This window comes from Sorex fumeus, unplaced genomic scaffold (assembly GCF_029834395.1).
Source record: "Sorex fumeus unplaced genomic scaffold, SorFum_2.1 ptg000002l, whole genome shotgun sequence".
Classification (NCBI taxonomy): Eukaryota; Metazoa; Chordata; class Mammalia; order Eulipotyphla; family Soricidae; genus Sorex; species Sorex fumeus.
In genome coordinates, this window is record NW_026606059.1 from 44,827,474 (window position 1) to 44,852,568 (window position 25,095).

Sequence of the window (25,095 nt, forward strand, 5' to 3'; positions counted from 1 at the left end):
AAATAAATTCAGACCAGGGAGTATCAGTCTTCAAAGATTTAAAAAGTGGCAATATAGAAATAAACAAATAAAAAAATCCATATCCACTTAAAAGCACCAAGACATTAAAGAACCCAGCAACAACACAAATCATCTCTTCTCAGCAATGACAAATTCAATTTTCATACAATTCCATGGAGGAGTGCTGCCAGATTTCGCATTTTGCACAAGGGATACATTCTCTAAAAACTATGTCACTTAGTGTTTATTACATAATTTTATTTGGTGACACCCATCTTGCCACCCTGCTCACACAGCAAATATTAAACATAGAAAGTTACAAAAAAGCTCTCTGTGTTTAAATTGGAGCCCCAAATAATCTTTATCAGGAGAGACTCATGGGCATCTGATGGGCCAGAGGTGGTTATGACATAGAAATGGATAGGATAGGGCATGTCTCACCTCTGAAGAAAGATATATTCATTCTGGAAAACAGAACATAGAGGTCTATCAATCTTATTTTTAAATCTCCTCATCTGTGTCATCTTCAGCATTCCCACTACTTCTTGAAACTATTTTATTTTATTAAGGTTGCTTAATAACTCCAAATAGTAGAATAGAAATAGTAGGGAAGAGCCAAAGAGACCTCAGGAGGTGAATTTCTTGTCTTTCATGTAACTTCATTCCATGCCACTACATGGTGGTTCCATGGTCACTACCATGGGTCTCCCCTGAGCACAGAGCCAGAAATAGCCCTTGAACAAAGTTACATGTGGTTCTTACTCTCCAAAATTCTGAGCACATGTTATTTCTGTGCATCTCTAATTCTGTGATACCTTGAGATGGTAAATATATGACACACTGTCTCTCTCTCTCCTATTCCCAAAGTAAGGTCTTAGAATCTTCTTGCTTTTTCTTCTACTTCTCTCTTAATCCCCCTCCCTTATATCTTCTTCCCCTTCACCTCCTCTTCTTTCTCTCCCCTCCTTCTTTATTAGAGGGTATTATCTGAGATGTAGGCTAGAGCAAAGGTGAAAGCCTACTCCTCACTTTCTGGAACATGTGGAGAGTGGCCATTAACATGGCAGTGGTTGAGATCTGGAGGTTTTCAGCTGATGGGATTAGGTCCCTTGGGGCAGGGAGGGGCCTCACCAGTCCCCTTCCAGGCGGGGTCCGGTGGCATGGTTTTCCATTTTCCATTTTTAAGTGGGGGCTGGGAAGTTAACTCAACAGATATTCCCATGAAAGAGCCCTAGATTCAACGTCTAGCACTGAGTGGTCTTCTGAGTACCTCTAGGAGTGAGCCTCTTAAACATTCCTCAGAGCAACTTCATGGTGTGGTCCAAAGATATTAAAGGAGGGGAAAGGGCCATCGTCATTGTTCAAGTGATAGAACATTTGCCTAGCACAGGTAAGGTCCTGAGTCAATTCTCACACTGTACTGTACTGTTCCTTGCACTGATTGATATAGACCTAATGACTCCCAAGTATCAACAGGGTGACCGCTGAGCACTGGTGGGAACTAGCACTGCATTACAGAATCAACTACAACATTTCCAAACTATTTTGATGAGTAGAGCACTGATGTGAGGAGCGGCCACAGGCCCCTAAGAAGTGCTAGGTATGAACCCTAGAAAATTTTATTTTTTAAGAAAAGAGTCACTTTATCATGTGCATAACCCATTCTTTTTCTTTCTGTTCACTATACCTAGATTGGCATGAAGCAGCTTCTTAGGAAATATTTCTTGCGTAGTGTGAATAAAAGATTGACTCGTGGCTTTGAATGTTTTCTCCAAAGTTTATTTCTTAATTAATAAATAATTGTTTCTCTTTCCCAAATTAATCATACTTATGTTTAGATTAGCAGACAGTAAATTTAAGATAGGAAACAACAATAAAGTAGTAATAAACTGACTGACTGCAGCAAATATTGCTGCAGTGTAACTAATGACATCATCCCTTGTCTTTGTCCCAGCAGAGCCCATTTCTTGTAACACTGCATGAGAGTGCTTCATCCTTGCTTCTCATCTTTCCTTGCAGTGAAGTGTTGGTTTTAAGGATTGGTGTGAGCTAATGAAACATATAGAGAAATTTCTGTGCTTAGAAGAGATTTCTAAAACATACTCTTCCCAGTTCTGTGATAAAAATAGACTATTTTAAATTACTGTGCCTTCCATTTTCTCTTGGCATTGTCATCTTGGGACTATATGTAGTAATGACTTCTATACCGAGTAAACCATCTCAGAGAGGAAAAAAAACATGGGTCCTTGATGGTATTTTGAGCTACTGAATCAGTTTGGAATCACCTGCTTCTAGTCATCTTGTATTTCATAATTTTATATAAATATATGTATGTATACATATTAATGAGCATCATTGTGTAAGTTATGTTTAGTTAGATAATCTGTTTTTTAAACTTAAATCATACATATGGTCTTACTTGTTTAATGAGTTAGTGATTACTCTGGTCACCTGTGAGACATAATTCTACACAACTGCTACAAAGCCATTGGTAATGTTGAAGAGTTGCTTATTTACCTTTGGAAAACCCATGAGAAAAAGCAACACTGATTTTCCAGAAATGTATGGGCATTTTTCATGAGAAAAAAGTACTGAATCTGATTCCAGGTACTTTCTAACTATATTATTGGGCAAATATATACCACCCTGAAACTTAATTTTCTCATTTGCACTATCAAGCATAGGAGCAGGACTTATTCCAGCTTGAATTGAAAGAGACAATGCATGGAAAGCTTGTAAGATGGTGTTCTGAGCGTGAAAAGGGTCCCACCAGCACAGTGCTGTTCTCCACTTGTAGAGTTGTGAGGGAGTTGAGTGATTTTTCAGTTTGCTTTGAGACTGGTTGACTTTGTTTTCTGGAAGGTAAGGAATGCCTACAAGGCCTCACTGCAGAGGGCGGCATGTAAGTCCTTGGAAAGGTTGAAGGGCTATAAACAAAAGCCAAGTTCAACTTTCAAAAGATCATCTAATTTTAATATGGAATTCCTCTATTGTTGGTCACGCCTATGTTTCCATTTTTCATTCTGCTAAATGAATTATTAATTTAGTGCCCTTCTCTGAATCCAATTGTTCTTCTATCTCTAGTTAGTACTTAAACATGACTAAATGCTCTAGCCCCTTTTGCCTGGTACCAAAAGCCATCTACACTGTGCTTCGCCAGGTGTTTGCCAGGTCTGCTTTTAGGCTTGTAAAAGTAGTCCTCATGATTGGGTTGACTTCTGCTCCTTCCTCACTGCACAGTTCAGCCAGACCATCTAAGGAGCCTCTGAGGGTCCTTCTACTTACTCACCTACTTCTCTAGTGCCTTTACTACAACCCAGTGTTTCCTTTGCTTAGAGGAAATCCAAACAGATTCCTGTTGAGAAATTTCCTTAATAAATTCCTTCCAATGTTTGATCTCTTACTCTGAATCTGAATTGCATCCCCAGTCCCCTGCATGTTGCTTGCTAATACTGAGTTATTAATTATAACATTCCCTGGAAAATGGAGTTAAACTCAGTAGTAAGTAGATTGCCTTCTATGCAGTTGTTTACCTGATCTCAGAAAGTGACTGCTATATTTTTTTAATTGACATAAACCCAGTGCATTTATTACCCATAGTAATCTGCCCCTTTGCTAGGATCTTCTGCTTTATTGCTAGAATTGGGTCACCATCTTCTTACCTGAGTGAAATTTTACTAAAAAATAACAAAAACATATGCTTAGCCATTGAAAATAAATTAATAATTCATTTAGCAGAATTCATAATGGAAACATAGGCATGGATAATAATAGAGGTATTCCATATTAAAATCTGAGCAATGCAATTTAAATAATACTGCAAAAGTATTTCCATGAATGTCTGTATTAGGAAAAATTAAATCTTTTTTCTAAGGTAGGGGCTGGAGCAATAGCACAGTGGGTAGGGTGGCCAACCCGCATTCAACTCCCAGCATCCTATGTGGTCCCTAAACTCTGTGCATCACCTGGTGTAACTCCCCGCCAAAAAAACACCACTTTTTTCTAAGGTTATTTTAATTGTGATACTGTTAAATAGTTTTGATGTTTAATGTTATTTTATTTTTATTATTGTATTTATAATTTAGTATTATTTTATTTTAGTTTTATTGTTTAAGTAGTCTGCTTCCAATAGCGTTCATGTGTTTATTTTCAAATTTTCATTGTATCTTAGGTATCATGGTTACAATAGCATTAACATTTATGGTTCTGTGATACAAAGTTCTGCATTTACACCACCACCAATAAACTCAAGATGAGCTACTACTGTTCCTGTAACACTTTAAGAAACCATAACTTTTATTAAAAATTGGAAAAATAACTACAAAATAACTTAGAAACCAAAGAAACTTAGAATAAATCAAAAACACTTCAAGATATCAAATCAAGATAAGATTAAGGAACAGCTAAATAAATTATAAGAAGATAAAGGTTTTTGTTTCCAAAAGATATCTCATTGCAAAAATTCATAAAATAATTCATTGGCAAGATTATTCAAAAAGATGACATAGACAATATTAATAATGAAAAGGGAAGTATAGCTACAGATTCAAGAGAAATTTTAGCAATCATTAAAACACTGTAGGATACTATGATAATAGTTTCGATAAGTAGGATGAAATGAACATTTTAAAAAAAATAGAAATAACCAAAATTAGTTCATGTCAAAATAGAAAACCTCAGTTAACCATTCCATACATGAAATTAGTGGTCAAAATCTGCCTCCCCCCCCCCTCTAAAAGAGTATCTGCAAAAGATAAGTTTTATCAGGTCTTCCAGGAAAGAAAAGCTCCTTTAAACAAGTTCTTCTGGAGACTAAGTAAAAACAGTTAAAACTTCTCCTCTTTCCTGAAGGAGAAATTTGATATTGGTCTGTTCTACTCCAAGCAAAGTTACTTCTGATTAGTAAACTGCATCATACCCAGGATGCTGAAAAATCTCTAAATGCCTGGCAGGAATCTGTAAATTTGAGTTTCCTATGTGGTATCTGTATTTGTTTTGCTTTTCATTTGTTTTGGGGGCGTCACAAGTAGCACTGCTAAGGAATCATTCCTGGCTCTGTGGTCTGGGATCAGTCCTGGCAGTGCTCAGAGGATCATTTGTAGTGCCAGGGATTGAACCCAGGTCAACTGCATGCAAGTAAAGCTCCCTACCCACTATCTGTAGTTTGGCAAATTGTATATGAGAAACTAGAAACAATACTTATGGAGTTATTATAGCTATATTGACTCTATTTAAAAGGCGGATACTTTCAAGCTAAATGAATCCTAAACCCATCTGCTGGTCCCCTAGATTTGCACCTGAGCAGTCTCTTGGATGATATAAAGACAACCAATAAACTGCTGTCTGCTCTGCTATTAAAACTGCCACAGAAACATGTTGCCAGACTGCAGCCTTTGATGCGGCATCCTGAGAGTGTAGCCTACTCAGATCTAGAAAAGAAATATATAATTGCAACTAAGATCACTGCTAGTGGGTATTAAAAGACCTAAACTCTGAGGCCAGAGAAAACAATGTAGGTTGCTCTGTTGTGTATATAATAAAACCAAATCAGTAGCTGGAAAACTATTGGTATTATCACTTTTAAAGTATGTGAAAATCCTAATACTGGTCTGGAGAGATAGCTAAATGAGCTGACTATATGCCTTCCATGCAAGGAGGTATGGGTTTCATCCCTGAACTACCTGGTCCCCAAGAACCTCCAGAAATGATACCCAAGCATAGGAGTTGCCCCTAAGCACAACCAGTGTAGCCACCTGAACAACAAAAAAGCACTAAACTTCTTAATATTAGCTAATTGATTTTAGCAAGGTATTCACAGGGAGGAGAGAAGAGAAGAGGACAGTACAGGGGAGAAGAGAAGGGAGAGCAGAGGTAGGGTAGAGGACAGGACAGGACTGGGAGGAGAGAAGGGGAAAGAGGAAAGGAGGGGAGGGTAAGAGAGTAGAAGGTAGGGGAGAGGGGCAGGGAGAGGAAAGGGGAAGAAAAAGAGGAAATGGGATGGGAGAGGAGGGGGGAAAGGGGAGGAGAGACATATAGATATCAAGAATAAAAGAACAATCAATATTAGAAAAATATATTGATGAAATTTTTATAACCATATTGTATTAGAGATAAGAATCATGTCTGAAGAATGTCCTACTTTTCTCCCTCTTGCCTCTAATTCACAAAGTTGTAGCCATTTTTTGAAGACAATAATCCATATGTATTAATGAAGGAAAACAGTTGTGTCCATATCAATATGTTCATGTAAACACATGTACATGAATACACAAAGTGCTACTAGTTGACTCAACCCTTCACCCATATGGTCTTTCTGTGTACTCTCATCTTCCATTACTGTCAAGTAATGGAAGCTTTACATTTTACAAGCCACATCCCGTCAGTGACCACCTTGTCTAGAAACTTCCCATGGTCCCACTTTAGTCAGCTTCTCTTTGTTTCCATAATGAGTCGTGTCTACTTCTAGACCCATGTTTCTGTCCTCTGATTATGTTGCCTCCTACCTACATTGAGCAGAATCCTTAGACCTTCTACCAAGTCTCTAGTTTTTTCAGATACTATTATAAGTAGCATTTCCCATATATGTGTGTGCATGTTCACAGAGACACAAAATACACACACAGACACACACACAGACACACACACACACACACACCTTCCTACTCTAACTCTTTTCTTCACCTGAATTCTGTCACACTCTCTTAGTAGGTGATATATTGTCTTAGTCCCATCCACAGGGGTCTTTCATCTGATAGTATGGCATTTGATGCCCAGGTTAATTGAAGAAGAACTGAGAAATTACATAGAAGTGGCAATATTGGGAAGGTTCTTCCTCTGTGATGAGGCATCATTTGAGATAGTACTGCAAAGACTTGTCCTCTGACTTCTGCTTGTTTCATCATAAACCAGTTGTGAGTTCGTTTATGATGTCTGCATATCTGAAGACTAGATATTCCTGCATATGCTAGGCTTTTTCTTTGGGAAAATTATCTTACGTTTATTTGTAGTGCAGTGCTTCCAGGAAAACCATGCATTTGTATATGCATGTATGTGCCTGTACACACATGCTTGTTCATACTGTGTATATGTGGATATCTGATGAGCAAGTAAAAACTTAGGAGAGTTGTCTTGTATTTCTTGAAATTTAAAAGAAATATCACTTATTGTTACAGCTTTTTTGTTGGCCCTCATTAAATTTCTACTTTTATTTCTATTGCTTCTAGGAAGTCAATATCTTTGGTCTGTCTGCTGGTGATGTTCAGTGTCTTATTTATGACTTATTTCTTCTTTCTTTGTGTCTGGTTTTTCATCCCAAATTATATTTCCACCTGGATACATCATTTTTACTCCTGATATGCTGTAGCAAAGGCATCAAGATGTGATTTTCCCATGAGCAGTATTCAGTAACAAACCAAGTGCATTTTATATGGTAGTTCGCCATCCACCTCAATCCCTTCCACCTAAAACCTTTCTACCTTGTACCAAGTATTTTTCAGTTTCCTTTTGTATTGGATTGTTCCATTGTAACTTCTCCTCATCTATTACCCTGGGATAGTAACATAAAAATTCTTTTCCCTTATCAAGAAGTTGCTAAAAAAAACGGACACTTTTATGTCTTTCAAAAACAGAGCCATTAAACTACCAGTCTCTTTGGTGCAGTGAATAGGTCTTATTGCCTTAATAGTTTGAGCACCCAGAACCCTGCTGAGCAATTAGTGGCAATAATTTTTTCCTGAAATGCACACATACCAGAGGTTTTACTTTTATGTCTTCATTTTGACAATTGTGTAGTTCATAGACAGCTTAGAGGATTTGAAAAGATAAGAATAAATTCTAGCCCCTTTTTTGTTTATTGCTAATAGGACTTTGACCAAGTCATAATGTTATCCTGGATAGCTGATTGTAAGGGCTCCATACTTTTCAAAAAGTATTAACCTTTATATCTAATAAATAACTTATAAATCATTATAATTGTCTTGACAAAGAAGACTTTGAGTAATTTTACAGTAAGGAAGATATTTTCATGTTGGGAATAAAAACCCAAATGATTTTCAGACCAAGGTGAGGGAGATAAATATTTATAGAAGATTTTCTCATAGAAGCAAATGAGGTGTTTTTTTAAAAAAAAATAGAATTTAGAAGAATTTTTAGTTATGAACCTATTGGCACACACCTTTGACTTGGGGAAGGAGCAGGAGCCAATGACTGACCATGAAGATTATATTGGACTCCATGGGTGATAAAAAAGTAATAAATGTGGGTGCTGGTGATTTGGAGGCAGTAGAGCACATTGTAATGTCAGCAGGCTATGTCATGTAGCAGGGGGAGCTTTATCTGTGAATCGCTGTTCATAAAGTGAAAATAAACTGTCTCCTGTGGTTGTTGAAAGGATTACATAGCATCTGTTTAAGGAACCAAACACAACATCTGCCCCTGCTGGGAGTTTAATAATTGGTAGCTATCTTGATTATTTTTACTACTACCATGGTAAAGTTGGATAGTAATGTATATTTAAACTTACTGAGTTCTATCTACTTCCAACTCCCAGCATAGCCTGCCCAGTGCTTGAACATGGATATAGTGCACTTCACATTCACTTTTGTTTCTCAAAAAATAATAATAAATAATTTTTTGTATAGGAAAACCTTTAAAAATGCAGCTTAAAGGGACTAAGGCCCCAAGGCGTACCATGTCAGAGCCCCTATTTTTTCCTAACCTCTTAGCAAATACAATTCTACTACATGCTAAAAAGCTGAGCAGCAAGTCTGTGAACCAAAGAATTGAGACCTTTGTAGACTCTTCTGTTGAAAAGCAGCTATTACCTTTGGCAGGTTAAAAGGAAGACATAGCCAGCCTGCCTCGAATGATTCGTTTGTGGGATTGCCTTTAGAAAAGAAACCAAGATGAGGCTCCCAATGTACTGTTAAGAGAATGTGGACGTGGACATATCCTCAACTAGAAAATGACCATTTTCACCGAGTTCTAAAGAAACTGAGGTGCAATTGAACAAAATACTAGTTTTCCTTTCAGAGGATGTTGAGAGGGACATGAATCACAGGATGGGTAGGAGAAGAATTCAGACAGGATACCCACATGGGTGGTGGACGGGTTGGACTAAGCTTCTGTATAAATGGGATTGTGATATACATATAGGGAGGGAGGTTCAGTGGAGTCTGGAAAGCCTGAATGTGAGAGAAAGTAAGAAAACAGGCAAATATCTCATTTGTGAAATATAAAGTAACAGAATGAGAGACTAAAACCCAAGAATAGTAGAGATAAGGGCCAGGAGGTTTGCTCCACGTCTTGGAAGCCAGCCTCACATGCTGGGGGGGAAAGGCAGCTCATATAGAGAAGAGACCACAAAGTAAAGGGTGTTTAGAGGATCCTCTGGCCACAGGATATACGTGCCAAAAGTAGACTCTAGACCAAACCTGATGGCCATTCAATACTTGCATTGCAAACCACATAATCCTAAAGGAGAGAGAGAGTAAAAGGGAATGTGCCTGCCTCAGAGGCGAGGTGGGGAGGGCCGGTGGAAGGGGCGAATGAGAGGGACACTGGGAACATTGGTGGTGGAGGGCGGACAGTGGTGGAGGGATGGGCTCTCGATTATTGTATGACCGAAACGTAAGCATGAAACTTTGTAAGTCTGTAACTGTACCTCATGGTGATTCATTAATTTTTTTAAAAGAGAACAGGCAAATATATATGAAGCAGCTATATATTAAAGACAAAGTTTTTCTTTCAGCAATCATCAGGATAAAATCAAGTTTCTTAGCTCTTTAGGATTAGTCATAGGATTAGTCTCCATTTCCTACGAAAACCATAACAAAATCACACCTAAATATGACTGAAAACAACAAACAAAAATTTTCTTACAATTCTGAGAACCAGAAGTTCAAAATCTAAGTATCTGTAAAACATATTTTCCTTGAAGATCCTGTGCAAGTGTCTGTCCATGGTTCTCTCCTGGCTTCTTTTGGTGGTCAGAATGCTTGGTAATCCTTAGTTTATTTGGCATACTTCACTAAAGACTAACCACTGAATTTAGGTGACACCCTTGTCTACTAAAACCACTTTTAGTTATTTAAGTGATTAGTTATTTAACTAATTACATCAATCAGAAACCGTTTTCCACATAAATTCACATTGTGAGGTTGATTGAATAAGTGTTTCTGTGGAATACTGGTCACACTGGTAAAATCATGATGCCTATAACAACCCTCATGGTTTTCTCCTGTTCTGTGCATACACTGAAATTCTAAGCTCTGACTGGTTTTCTTTGCAATGTATCAAATTATTTATGTATCTTAGTAATATATAAGGTCTTAAGAAAACTTTATTTTGGGTTTTTTTTTAAAAAATTTAAAATACTTTCATCATCTGAAATATAACACAAGATATGTCCTATGATTAACATTCCATAAATACACATACTATTTTAAGTTCCAGGTATATTTTTGTGAGACTTGCTATTTGAATCATTATATTTGAGGAATTAGAATTTAGGCAAGTTGTCTGAAGCTCTCTGGTGGAAATAAACATTAAAAGTTTAACACCATCCTATTTCTGTGCTATTGGGGTTAAAAAGGGTCTCTGGTCTGTTGTTTCCAAGTTAGGTGATCTTGGAATAATTCATTCCCTATTAGGACCTTAATTTTTCATCTTAAATGAGAATTTTGAGGGACCAGCAGATAGCAGCACAGTGGTTACATTTTAGGACTTGACTCCACATGATACTTAAAGTATCAATGAACTCTGTCCTGGAACTCACTCCCTGGGTGGCATGGGTAATCCCTGTCATAGCAGGGCCCAAGTAACACTGCATCCTCAGGCCCTTGCATCATTTGTCTGAATTGGTTGGTCAAGAATCACTGGAGAGGCATCCAGGGCCACAGGAACATTGTATGAGAGCCCCTGCCTCCTCATAGATAGATAGATAGATAGATAGATAGATAGATAGATAGATAGATAGATAGATAGATAGATATACACATACATGTGTGTGTGAGAGTTTGTGTGTATGAAAAGAGATCCCTATATCTCCTCATCTTCTAAACGCAGTCTGTCAAGAGATCATAATCAGAACTGGGTCCTTATCAGTCTAAGATTATTAAGAGAGAAATATCAAAGAAAAACTTAGGACTTGTCCTGAAGTGCACCAGTCTCCTATTTATGGTAACAGACCTTTTCCCATTTACACAGATGTGTTTTTCTCTTGGATGAGAAACCAGTCTCTTGATGCTTGGCAGACCATGAGCTCATTGCTAAAATTCCTCTGGTGAAGTTTGCCAAGGATTCCAGGGAGCAGTGACAAACTCAGTCTTTTCCCTGCAACACTTTATTTAGATCTTATTTCTGTTTGAATCTCAATTGGTTACAGCAGGCTCTGGGTACCTTGCTGAGGATGTGTTTGACAAGCCATGAAAGGGTAAGGGCTCCCCAGAGAGTATACTTTCCCTCAGAACCTTTCACAACAACAGAAGTGAAGAATTGTGTATGGTCTAATGCAGTCCCATTTGTTAATCTTTGATTCCACTTGCTTGGTCAGCAGTGTTTCATCTTTGAAGATGCCTTGAGTTTCAATGTCACGGAAAGTTTTGCTTATGTTTTATTTCATTTACCTTATGGATTCAGGTTTGATGCTGAGGTATTTAATCCATTTTGATCTGATTTTTGTGTGTGGCATTAGGTAGAAGTCAAAGTTCTTTTCTTTTTAACATGTGGCTGTCCAGTTTTCCCTGCACTACTTGTTAAAGAGGCTTCTTGGCTCCATTTCACATTTCTTCCTCCCTTATCAAATATTAGATGATAATATATTTTAGGGTCTGAGCTAGGATATTCAACTCTATTCCGTTGGTCTGCAGGTCTGTTTTTATTCCATTACCATGCTGTTTTAATTACTATTGCTTTGTAGTAGAGTTTGAAGTTGTGGAAGGTGATGCCTCCCATCTTCTTTTTTCCCAAGGATTGCTATAGCTACTGGTGGAGGTTTATTGTTCCATATAAATTTCAGGAGTGTTTTATCAATTTCTTTGAAAAATGTTATGTATATTCTTATAGGGATGATATTGAACCTGTATAATGCTCTGAAGAGTATTGCCTTTGGGGATTTAATATTCCCAACCCATGAGCAGAGGATGTGTTTCCATTTTCTCAGATCCTCTTTTATTTTGGAAGTAGTGTTTTGTAGTTTACTTTGTATAGATCCTTTACCTCTTTAGTTCAGGTGATTCCAAAGTACTTGATTTTGTGAGGTACAACGGTGAATGGGATTTTTTTAATGTCATTTTCTTCTTATTAATTATTTGTATATAGAAAAGTGCTGGATTTTTGGGTTTTGATTTTGTAAGCTATACTATACAAATATATTATTTCTAGGAATTACTATCACATTGATCACACTGTTAATTTACAATCACAGATTAACCCTACCTGAAATCCAGTTTCTTCCTCTTGGCCACTCAAAAATTGATAACAAATATTCATATATTGGATTGGAAAGGCATAAATTCTTTAGATAAGAAGTATTTTCGAATGAGATCTTGAAAGATGATTAGGGCGTTTCAAGACAGGAAGTCTCAAATGGATTGCATTTAGGTTACGGGTAGAATAAATAGCATGTACAGCACTAAAAGTGTAAATGAGCAAGACTATCACAACTAGACTATAGAATCACATAATTTTAGTATCAAAAATTATTGACAATGAGGTAGAGGTTGGGGCTGGAGCAAAGCACAGTGGGTAGGGCGTTTGCCTTGCATGCAGCCCAAGAAGCTGACCCGAGTTCGATTCCTCTGCCCCTCTCGGAGAGCCCAGCAAGCTACCGAGAGTATCTCACCCATCCCGCAAAGCCTGACAAGCTCTCCGTGATGTATTCGATATGTCAAACCCATTAACAACAAGCCTCACAATGGAGACGTTATTGGTGCCCGCTTGAGCAAATTGATGAACAACAGGAGGAGAGTGACAGTGACAGGAACTTTTTAGTAGCAATCTAGGGTTCTCTAAGTATAGCATGCTATTTGCAAATGGTGAGAGCTTGCTTGCTTTCTTTCCCTCATGGATGCCCTTAGTATATTTTTTGTCCCTAATGACTGCACCTCAGAAGAAGTAGTGACAAAGATACAAAGACAGCCCATGGAACTGGAAAACTATCCACCCAATACCCATATATGGGGGTAATATTCAAAATATACAAGGCACTAGTAGAAGTTCACAAGAAAAAAACACCCAAACCCATGAAAAAATATGAAAAGAAATTAACAGAAACTTCCTCAAAGAAGAAATTCAAATGGCCAAAAGGCATATGAAAAAATGCTCTGCATCACTAATCATCAGGGAGATGTATATCAAAACAACAATGAGATATCATATCATACCACAGAGACTGAAACACATACAAATGAAGAACAACCAGTGCTGGCATGGATGCGAGGAGAAAAGGGCTCACATTCATTGCTCGTGGGAATGCGATTGGTCCAGCCTTTTTGTAAAACAATATGGACATTTCTCAAAAAACTAGCAATTGAGCTCCCATTTGACCCAGCAATACAACTTCTGAAATATACCCTGGGGCTCCAAAAACACACAGCAGAAACACCATCTGCACTTCTATGTTCATTGCAGCATTATTCATAATAGCCAGAATCTGGAAACAACCTGTGTGCTTGAGAATGGATATGAGTATGGATAAAGAAATATGGTACATCTACACAAGGGAATACTACACATCTGTTAAGAAAAATAAGGTCAGAAATTTGTCTATAAATGGATAGACTTAGAAAGTATCATGCTGAGTGAAATAGTCAGAAGGAGAGGGACAGACATAAAATGACAGCATTTATTTGTGGTGTATAAAAATAAAACAGTATGAAACTAACATTCAAGGCCAGGGAAAACAGTTCAGGAGGACTCATCAATAATTGGTCAGTGGTGTGGAGGATTGAGGGTAGTTAAGATAGAGGAAGGTTCATTATGACAATACTAGTTGGAAATGATAACCCTGGACAAGAACTGAGTGTTGAAAGCAGATAAAGGAATATAGATCATAATCTTTCAGCATCTGCATTGCAAACAATAATGCCTAATATGAGAGTGTTGTGCCTGAGTTTCAGATCCCCAATTGTGGAGACCAAGTCCACACACGATGCTGCAAAACCAAAAGAACTTTATTACTAGCCTGAGCCAGAGCTAGCTGAAGCTAGAGTACAAGTCTCATCCAACACAGTGGAGTCTTGACAAGAATCCTGACTCCAAATCACAAGCAGTTTATATAGGGTTCAGAGTTAAGAAGCAATTTATATACTGATCTATTTTTAGCATTGGCCCTATTACTACGGTGGTCAGCAATTAGGCAATGGCTAGTAGCAGTTTCTAAGGAGGGTACAATGACCCTTCATGACTAGCCAGACTCAACTGCCCAATTCCTTATCTCAGCAAACTGCTCAACTGGGAGTTCACCAGAAACTGTAAGTCCTGCTTTGGGGAAATAGAAATTGAGACCTCGTTGAGACTTAATGTTAGCTATAGGCTGTCATGGCTCCTGAGGTGCCTGCTTTTGGGCCTCACAAGAGAAAAAGAAAGAGATAGATAGATAGATAGATAGATAGATAGATAGATAGATAGATACAGAGAGACAGAGAGAGACAGAGAGAGACAGAGAGAATAGAGGTGCCTCCCATAGAGGCAGGTTGGGGTAGGGGGTGGCTTGAAGGGGTTGAGGGAAACTGGGGACACTGGTGCTGGGAAATTACACTGGTGGTGGGATGTGTGTTGGAACACTGTATGACAATCATGAACAATTTTGTAAGGCTCTATCTCACATTGATTCAATGAAATAAATTAAAAGTTTAAAAACAATGTCTCTTCTGCAGACCACAGCACCCGAAAGGAGAGATAGAACAAAAGGGAGTGCCCTGACACAGAGGCAGGGTGGGATGGGGGATGGGGGGGTGGGAGGGATACTGGGATTGGTGGGAGTGGAGAATGGGCACTGGTGGTGGGATGGGTATTCGATCATTGCATAACTGAAACCCAAGCACAAAAACTTGTAAGTCTACAACTGTACCTCATGGTGTTTCACTAATAAAAAAAATAAATAAAAATAAGAATTATGTATTGTATGGTCATCTAATAAGCTTCTCTCCCATAGAGATGTGTTGGAGGAAATATTCTCATCTTCAGAATCCATATTTTTCATCTTGAGAAAGATGACTTCTTTCTAAAAGATTGAACTAATTGTCATATTCACCAGACACCATGTCATTCTGGCCACCCACCTTCAAGATGAACACTCTCCCTTTTTTGTCTCACATAACCCCATGGCTTGTTTCCAGGCTTCACTTGACATTTTAAGTCGAGATGTTTCTGTAGATTTGTTCTCAGCTTATGTACTGTGTTGTGCAGATTCATCTGTACAGAAGTATAACTTTTGTACTGTGCCACGTAGATTCTTTTCACTTCCAGATAACTCTCAGTGCAACTTTGTTTCTTTTCCCAAAAAGAAATCTTGGGATATGGTTTTGAAGGAATATTGTTTATTTACATGATCCCATATAGCATATACAGAAATGGAGCTAGTGAGACAGTGAGGGAAGGCCAATGGAAAGGAGTTTTTATAGCTCAAGCTTTATTCCTCTGGAAATCTCTGAATAAACTTGTGGAATTAACATGAGAAAATCCACTCTAGCTTTGATATGTGGATTTTACTCTCTAGTCTTTGCCAATTGTTCATGAAATCACTAAATGTCCCACAATTTGGGACTACCTGGCTGGCATTTTTCTTCTCTCTCTCTCTTCTCTCTCTCTCTCTCTCTCTCTCTCTCTCTCTCTCTCTCTCTCTCTCTCTCTATGTGTGTGTGTGGTTGAAGGCTCCATCACCATCCCTGAGCTCTCTGGATTCATCTAAGTGAGAAACCACCTCTAGCACTTGTGACAGCAGTTTGCTCTCATGGTTCTCTCCTGCCTCAGTCTCTCTCAGAGACCCTCCCCCACGGTCTCAGGGAGCTTTCTTGTGGAAACAGAATAAAACAGCAAAATTCAAATGCCTTCCTATAAATCTGTAGAGTAGGCACATACACAAACAAGCACCCAAGGTCTCATCTCCAAGATCCCATGATTTTCTGAGTCTCATTCCCAAGATCCAGTCCCCAAGGTTCTGCTATTTTCCACAAAGCAAGAACCCTATATTTTTCTGTGTTGAACAAAACACATGTGGGTCATCAAGTACATATAGGATTGATTCCCATTTTTGCATTCCAAAAATGTGAAATCAGGCAAGTAGTCCCTTCAGTCTGAAGGCCACCCGTGCTAGTATAAGGAGAAATTTGAACATCTATTCATCTTCTTTTTACCATTTTATATAAAAAATATAAGCAAATACACACACACACACACACACACACACACACACATATATATATATATATATATATATATATATAAAGAGAGAGAGAGATCCAGCAATTCTCATAGCCTTCATCTCCTGGAGTGTGATGACAAGAACTATACTTGGAGCCAGCAGATATATGATGTAGATATGAACAAATTAAGCCCAGAGGCTCTGAAAACGAGGACACAGAAGTCCTGATCACATGAGATCAGAACTCTAGGGAGAAGGAAATCTGGTAAGTCATGCAGAGAACCCTTGCACTGTAGCATACCAGTGCTGGGGTTGCCCTTACCAACTGGGTAACTGGTCAGTACAGCTATTTCATCTCTCTGAATCCCAGCATTCTTGTGGATAATAAATGGATAATAGCATTCACTGTATTTCTTTTTTTGCTTCTTTATATTATTTTTTAATTAAATAACATTTGAATTTAAATACACAGTTGCAGCATTTTTCATGATTAGGTTTCAGTCATATAATGTTCCAAGACCTATCCCTTTGCATCTCCCACCACCAGTGTCCCCAGAATTCATTTGATTTCTTAGGTGTCATCCATGTCCTTATACCTACCTACATCTGTGTGAGACCTGCCCATCTATATTCTGAGTGGTAAATACAGTCAATGAGTATTTTAGATTTGGGCTTGACTGCTTTGAAAGCAGATTTTAAGACAAAAGATTAAAGACTTGGTGGAAAATATGAGTAATGACCAGGGGACTAGAGTTGGGACAGAGTATCAACTCTCACAAAGTTGTACTCAAAATGAGAGGAAGTAAGCAAATATGTGTTATCAAATAACCACTGAGGGTAGCCAATCATTCCAACTAAGGAACAACTGAGAGGCCTGTGGAAAGCATCTCAGAAGGAGCACTTGCACAAAACATCTAGAGATCCCTCCCTGGAGTCAAGAATATAAGGATATAGGAAAGAGACCAAAGGCTAGAGCTGTTTGGTTACACCTGCATGAAACTGGAGGAATCACACATGGAGTAGGAGTTGAGGCTGAGGAGACAGAAGAGATACTTCTCTTTCCCATCTCTTCCTGTTCCTAGAATCATTTATATCATTTGCCTCTTTCAGTCCTACTCAACCCAACATTCTGTCATTTAACCCCAGATTTCATTTCATGTATCAGTCATAAAACAAATATGTACTGATCCATGTTTTGAGTCAGGTTCAGGGCCAGTATTGGCTTTCTTCTTTCAACTACTCAGACTTTGTCTTTTCCTAACTTTGCTGTAGTTATTGCTCCATCACGTAGCATCTTAAGTTGTACTGAGAAGGGATTCCTCATATTTATCTCTGACCCAGTGGATCTATCTCTGACCCCCGTCACTTGGACCTAGACATATTTAATGAAACACAGTTGTTTTTAAAATTTACCATGTATGCTATAAACTAGCATTTCTTAAAGTATGTTCCAAATAATATGTGATTGGATAAGGGAGTGGGGAGATCTTGCAGTCCAGTAAGCATGGAAAAAAAACCAAATAATATCTAATTGAATGCTTCAGAAAATAGATGCTCTTTAAGGCTGTACCCAACATTTAAGTCTCAATGCCTATTCTGAATTAAGACAATAAGAATGACAAAATTTGGGACTGGAACGATAGCACAGCGGGTAGGGTGTTTGCCTTGCACGCGGCTGACCCGGGTTCGAATCCCAGCATCCCATATGGTCCCCTGAGCACCGTCAGGAGTGGTCCTTGAGTGCAGAGCCAGGAGTAATCCCTGAGCATCGCCGGGTGTGACCCAAAAAGCAAAAAAAAAAAAAAAAAGAATGATAAAATTTAATTCACTGAGAAATAATTACAGGCATCAGGAAAAGGGAAGAATAAGCAGATATTTTTAAATATGCTAGAAAATGGAACAGGGCATATTATATTCATGGATATCTACATTCCCATCCCTTAGAAGGAGGGTTTTTTCCTGTCGATTCGGGGTCCGGCTAATGTAATAGGAGCAGATGCACCTGAGTAGATGCTTAAAGTGGTTAGTTGCTCAGACTTGATCTTCCTGCTTCTGCACCAAGGATGCCATAATAGGGAGATGTGTAGATGAGAGCTAGGTAATCACAATCAAGCTTTCAGTAAGTAGGTGATGAGATCTAAAAATAAATCTGTTGTAAGAGGCTGAAATTCAGAAGCCATTTGTCACTCAACAAAAATGTCTAATACAACATTGGTACTTCAACATGTAATAGGGGAAAGCATTAGTTGTATCCTTGAGCCAAGTTTCCTTGGAAGTTGGCTCTTAAAATTGGCTAATTTTTAAAACAATATCTCAAATAATCAGACCTCCCACGAGAGAACTAATATTGAATTACTCTGTGGATTATTTGTATATATTATCTTACCTTACAGTCTTAATTTTTAAATTAAAACCATTTTATTGTGATAAAAGATGTATCTAATAAAATTCACCATTTTAAGTATACAATAAATATTTCTATTACCCTTTACAGAAGACATGGGGTCTCAGCATTCCACTAGCTTGTTCAAGGTCACATAAAGGCTAACCAGGATTTGAAGTAGAATTGAAATTCCAACAAAATTTTTGTTCTTTGCTTCAGATCTAAAATAGTATTCATCAGCTTCGAGGGAACTAACAAAGACTTCTTTTTGAGGAGTCTGTAATGAGTTGCATTCAGTACAAAAGACTTTGCCTTATAAGACCATTGAAATATCTCTCACAAACCAAGTTAGTACCAAAAATAATGCCATTCCCTCAAAATGGCTGTAAATAATTCTCCTGATGAAAAATATGTTTTTAAATTTTTTCTAAATAATTGAATACATTGAGCATTTCTTTTTTTTTTAATTTTTTTTAATTTTTTTTTAAAATTTTTACATTGAGCATTTCCACGGTGATGTAACAAAACTAGGAATCTTTGAATTCTGACAGGAAGACTAGAAGACTGAAGCAGTATCTCGGGTACCCCATAATTCTTGGATACCTCCATTCACATAGACTGATAACTTTGAGCAATATCAGTCTTCATTGTAGTATTTTAAAAGATGCTTGTGGTGTTGGAATTATATACATGAGAAAGTATCAGTGGTAGTATTGTAAGCTGAAAATAATAAACAGAACTCTTTGAAGCTAAAATATGCATGTGAGGCTAGAGAGATCATACAGAGGGAAAGGCCACTTGCCTTGCTTGTGACCAATCTTGGTTTAATCCAAGAAAACACATATTCTCCTCACCCCAGCACTATCAGAGATCACTCGAGCACAGGGCCAGAAGTATCTCCTGAACACCACCTAAGTGTGTCCCACCCCCCTCATATAAAATTAATAATAAAAAATGCCTTGCTGATAGTCTCCTGAAAGGCATTTTAAGCAATTCATAACACATATTGTAAATAAACACCAGAAAGGGTGCAGTGGACAGAAAAAAACAGTATTTTAGATAAATTACATCAAAAAATCTCATAGATTCAGCCTGACTTATTGTTAATCTAATTTCATTGGACTGGAGCAATGGCACAGCAGGTAGGGCGTTTGCCTTGCATGTGGCCAACCCAGGGGATAATTCCTGAGTGCAGAGCCAGGAGTAACCCCCGTGCATCGCTGGGTGTGACCCAAGAAGCCAAAAAAAAATCTAATTTTATTAAGGTCTCCACAACTTCATGATTTTGTTATATCCCACCCTACAGAAATGGAGATGTACTTAAAACCTGATGTAATTTCCCCATGGCTGCAAAGCTAAGGGTAGAATTAAAACCAGGATCCAAGAATTAAAATCTTTGTTGTCTCCATAACAAACTAATTCAACAGAGACTATTGTGTAAGTTGAATATCAAAACCAGAATCCTGTAACTGAGAAAGGATTAGTCGCATATTTTAGATAAATTTTTACATCTGTGGAAAATCATGGATTATCGAGGATCATGAATGCTACTAGGCTGGACATTGCCTGGAGCCCAAGTATGCAGTTTTATTTCTCAGCTCAAGGTGACCTGGTGGGTCAAGACTACAACAGGATTTCCTGTCTAATTGAGTGACAACCACACTACTCTCTTCCTTGTACCAACCACACCGCTCCATCCGTTGAAAATTTCTATCATGTTATTATTGGAAGCAAAGAGAGCAGATTCTGTCCTCCAGGAGACTGTGCTCACAAAGACACGCCTGCTGCAGCTGACCTTTAGCTCATCTCCTCCAACCCTCATCCAATCAGGCATAATGAGTTTGAAACAGGGTTTAGAATTGTTTTCTTCTATCAGTTTTTCCTTTCCCTCAGTCTTCATGGGTATTTTAGCAGAAGGCTGTTTTTCCTTCTGCACTTATTTATATTTAGCCTGAGCATCCTGTTAATTACAGAGCAGTTACAGGAGAATTAAGGACACTATATATAAATTTGCCATTTATGCAAATTGCAAGGAGAGAACAAAGAAAAATTAGCTTAATTAGTGTAATTGCTAAAAAAGCAGGAGGCGAGGCAAACACAGCTTTAATCAAAGAAGAGGCGAAGGAAGTCTCAAGGAAATGGTGACCCAAATCAGCACAGATTGGAGGGTTCTGACCTTTCACAATTTCAAGACCTTCCTGAGACACTGAGATGATATGAGGCCATGAAGGGAGGGGCAGGGACTTCTCTGTATTAAACTGCATGCGGTGCTTAAAAAAAAGTGAAACAGAAGCCTATACTTGGAAAGCTGCTGATGTGTGTCTCAGTGTGGGCACCTGAGGTGGAATAGAAGAATGAGTAGAAAATGATACTGCATTTGTTCAGGTGAAATACTCCCAATTCCAGAATGGAGTGATAGTACAGCGGGTAGGGCATTTGCCTTGCACCCGGCTGACCCAACATCCCATATGGTCCCTTGAGCACCACCAAGAGTAATTCCTGAAGCAAAGCAGGAATAACCCCTGTGCATCGCAGGGTGTGACCCAAAAAGCAAAAAAATAAAAATTTAAAAAAAATTAAAAATTAAAAAAAAGAAATACTCCCAATTCCTATTGAGAGTTGTGAGCCATTTAAAGGCTAGGGAAAATAACTAGAATGTACAAGATAGAATGGCCTAAGAGAAAGGGTTACCATATTTAGCAAATAAAAGTGTAGGGCAAAAGCTGACGATATGGTGCAAGGCTCTGGAGTACTTTCCTTACAGGCTTAAAGCCTTGAATTTGACACCTGAAAATGCCAATGCAACGCTAGCAACCCCAGTTGGGAAAGGACCCTCACCTTCTCCCCCAAATACATAAGATACCCAGTTAAATTTTTTAAATAATTAAAGTTTTACTTATAGTATGCTCCACTAAGATTTTGTATATATAAGAGTAAAAAGTAATGTGTTGTATGTCATTGATAAAAATTAAATGGATACCCTGTATTTTTTCTGGCAGTCTTTTTAGCACTGTCCTGTAGTACTGTCCTCCCGTTGGTCATCGATTTGCTCGAGTGGGCACCAGTAACGTCTCCATTGTGAGACTTGTTGTTACTGTTTTTGGCATATCGAATATGCCACAGGGAGCTTGGCAGACTCTGCCGTCCAGATGGGATACTCTTGGTAGCTTGCTGGACTCTCCCAGGGATGGAGAAATCAAACCCAGCTCAGCCGCATGCAAGGCAAAAGCCCTACCTGCTGTGCTCTGGCTCCAGCCTGGCAGTCTTTTTAAGCATACAAAATAGTGTTTTCAGTTTCTCCTCAGAGTATGGAAAGATGCAGTTTTCCTTCAAAACCAGAAACAATTTCATGACAAAATACAGATTATTAGAACTTGTTGGAGTTTGACATCAAGTGGAGAGAAAGAAGTCATGCGATAAGATGGAGGTGGAGCTTCATGAGTCCGGGGAGAAGCAATGGGTACCAAAGAACATTGAACTAGTTTTCTGTAATTGTCCCACCTACTCCACAGTATGTTTATCCTCAGCATCCCAGATGTTCAACATAAGTATCAGACACACAAATATATACAATAGTAGTGTGTCTACTATGGACAAAACTTGGGGATATAGTTCTATATCTGGAAATATTAACTATAATCAGACAAATTATTTGCACTCTTTAAATTTTGTGGTCCTCTCTTAGCTGTGCTCAAGGAACATTCGTAGGAATTGAGGCACCATATGCAATGCTAGAAATGGAACCCAACTGGCTGTAAGTAAGTCAAATGCCTTCCCTAGTGTACTATCTCTCTCTCCCCATGCTTCTCACATTATACTCACAGTAACCCACATGAGGTCAATTATAAAGCCCTCCATTTTATAGATGTGGAGGCAAGCAGAGAAGCTAAGAAACTCGGGGGAAAATATTGAGTAAGCTCCAGTGTTTGTGCTTTCAATATGTGCCATACCCCTACCATAGAAGATTTACCAGGATCCTCCATTAGTCATTCCACTGTTTTACAAAAATTAAAAAATAACTAATTTATGAAAACAAGATAACTGAACCGATCAGGAAGGTATATTCAATTTTTAAGTTTCAGTCTATGCAATTGCTTTTATTGTCTAATAAAAGAAAAGAGAATTCAGTTCAAACCCATGTTTGATTTCTCTTTCCTGAGTAACACAAACATATAAACACTTAAACCATGACTGGAGCTGTTCAGATTTCCCACTCCTTACTAAAAAATAAGGATTGCGGTCACTGTACCTAGCTATCTAGCCAGAAATACCTATAATTAATTAGACCTTGGAAGTGGGAATATCTTAGGACAGGAATCACAAAGATAAATAGTTATGGGAATAGGCTAAATCATATTTTATAATGAAACTACATATAGTTATTTGACTCTATTTGGAAATGGGGGTTGAAGAGATGATCTTAAAGCAGTGCTCTTGGCAAGACTCAATTTGGCTATGCAGACTGCCATTATTTGGGTTCAGCAGTATTTGAGGGACTCCAGGGCTATACCTGACAGTGCTCCATGAACAGTGGACATGTAGTGACAGAAATCTCACCCAAAGCCTTGTGTACGTTAGGCATACACTTCTTTTTGAACTATCTCCCTAGAACTACTTTGCCTTTTAAAACGCATATATACTGAGTCCTAATATATACTTCAGGAACTAGGAACTAGTCCGTATTCATATACGGACTCAACATATAGTTCCTGATGTTCCATTTGCCCTCAATGGAATGAACATCTCTGAATGCAGCAGTTGTGTGTACATGTATACCTAGGTTGAAAACTCAACATGACAAATGACCTGGCACCTGAATTGCGCAGGTGTTTTTCCTTTTATCTTCTCATTAGTACCAGGAATCATTTCCTTTATTGACCGTAATATGCTATTTGCAATAGTAATGTAAGGAGCCTGAATTGAAAGAAATTAGGAGGGGCTGGAGTGATAGCACAGCGGGTAGGGCATTTGCCTTACACGCAGCCAACCCAGTTCGATTCCCAGCTTCCCATATGGCCCCCTGAGCACCGCCAGGAGTAACTCTTGAGTGCAGAGCCAGGAGTAACCCCTGTGCATTGCCGAGTGTGATCCAAAAAGACAAAAAAAAAAAGAAAAAAAAGAATGAAAGAATGAAAGAAATTAGGAAAGAGCTGGGATATCAAGTGAGATTTAAGGTATATAAAATTTGAAGAAGTTTTTTTCTTGAAAAAAATTGAATCAGGATGTTTTATAACTTGGCTCACCATAAAACTTATCATCAATGTTGAGAAAGACTTGGTAGCAATGGTGAGTGCTATTAGTATTGCACTGAAAAAGCAAATGGAAATCAAGTTTGTTCTTGATAAAACAGGTCTTACTATCATCTCACATTCATTACTTATGCCTTCGAAGGCTGCGAACATCACATCTACAAGTCAAAATAGTCTTTGTCTTCATTGTGGAAGACCATGCAGATATGATGGCAGTGGAAGGATGGAGACACATTTTCTGGGTAACACAAATCACCCTTCTCCACAGTCACAGTATCACAGTGTGTATCATATAATTGTTTTGTACCCACTGGTTGTGTGTGATGCTGATTCATTTATCATAAAGTTATTTTCCTAGTCCCTGTACTATACTGAGATTTTAGAGCAAGAACTTCATTTTTTATCTTTATAGCCTTGATGACTAGCGCAATGTTTGGTATTGTATAGGCAATTATTAAAAGCCTCTACAATAAATTATGCCATGCCTTATGGTCTTTCAGCTTTGGGAGTCATATAGTGAGCTTTTAAAATGTGTAATACAAGAGAAGAAATGTTATTCTCCATTATTCCTTTTTTCTTCCTTATTATTTCCTTATTTTTACCAATTCCTCTTCATTTTCCCTCATTTTTTCTTCCTCTCTTCTTCCTGCCACTCTCTTTCTTTCCACCAGATGCTATAATCCAGGGTACAGAGCACATTTAAACTTTGCTAAAGAGAATATTATATTTACAGAACGGGGCTTGTAAAAGTTCTCCTAATAGAATGAGGCTTGAAAAGGGAATGGGTGGAAAGAATATTCATAAAAGCAAAGCATGATGGCCACCGTATAATTAAATGAAAAAATTATTAATACTAACAGACCATTGTAAATGTTTATAAAACTTTGAGTGGGAAGGGATACATTCATATTACAAGTTATTTTGTTGAAAACATGAGGTTTGTTGAGAAAGGGAAAGTTAAAACCAGACTTCTTTACAATGAAGATAGCAAGATGGTATAGGGGAACCATTCCAATTGTATTACTACATGATAGTAGATTCATTTATAATTAAACAATAGTTAAGAAATTTATAATTATTAACTTTGTGGAACATATATT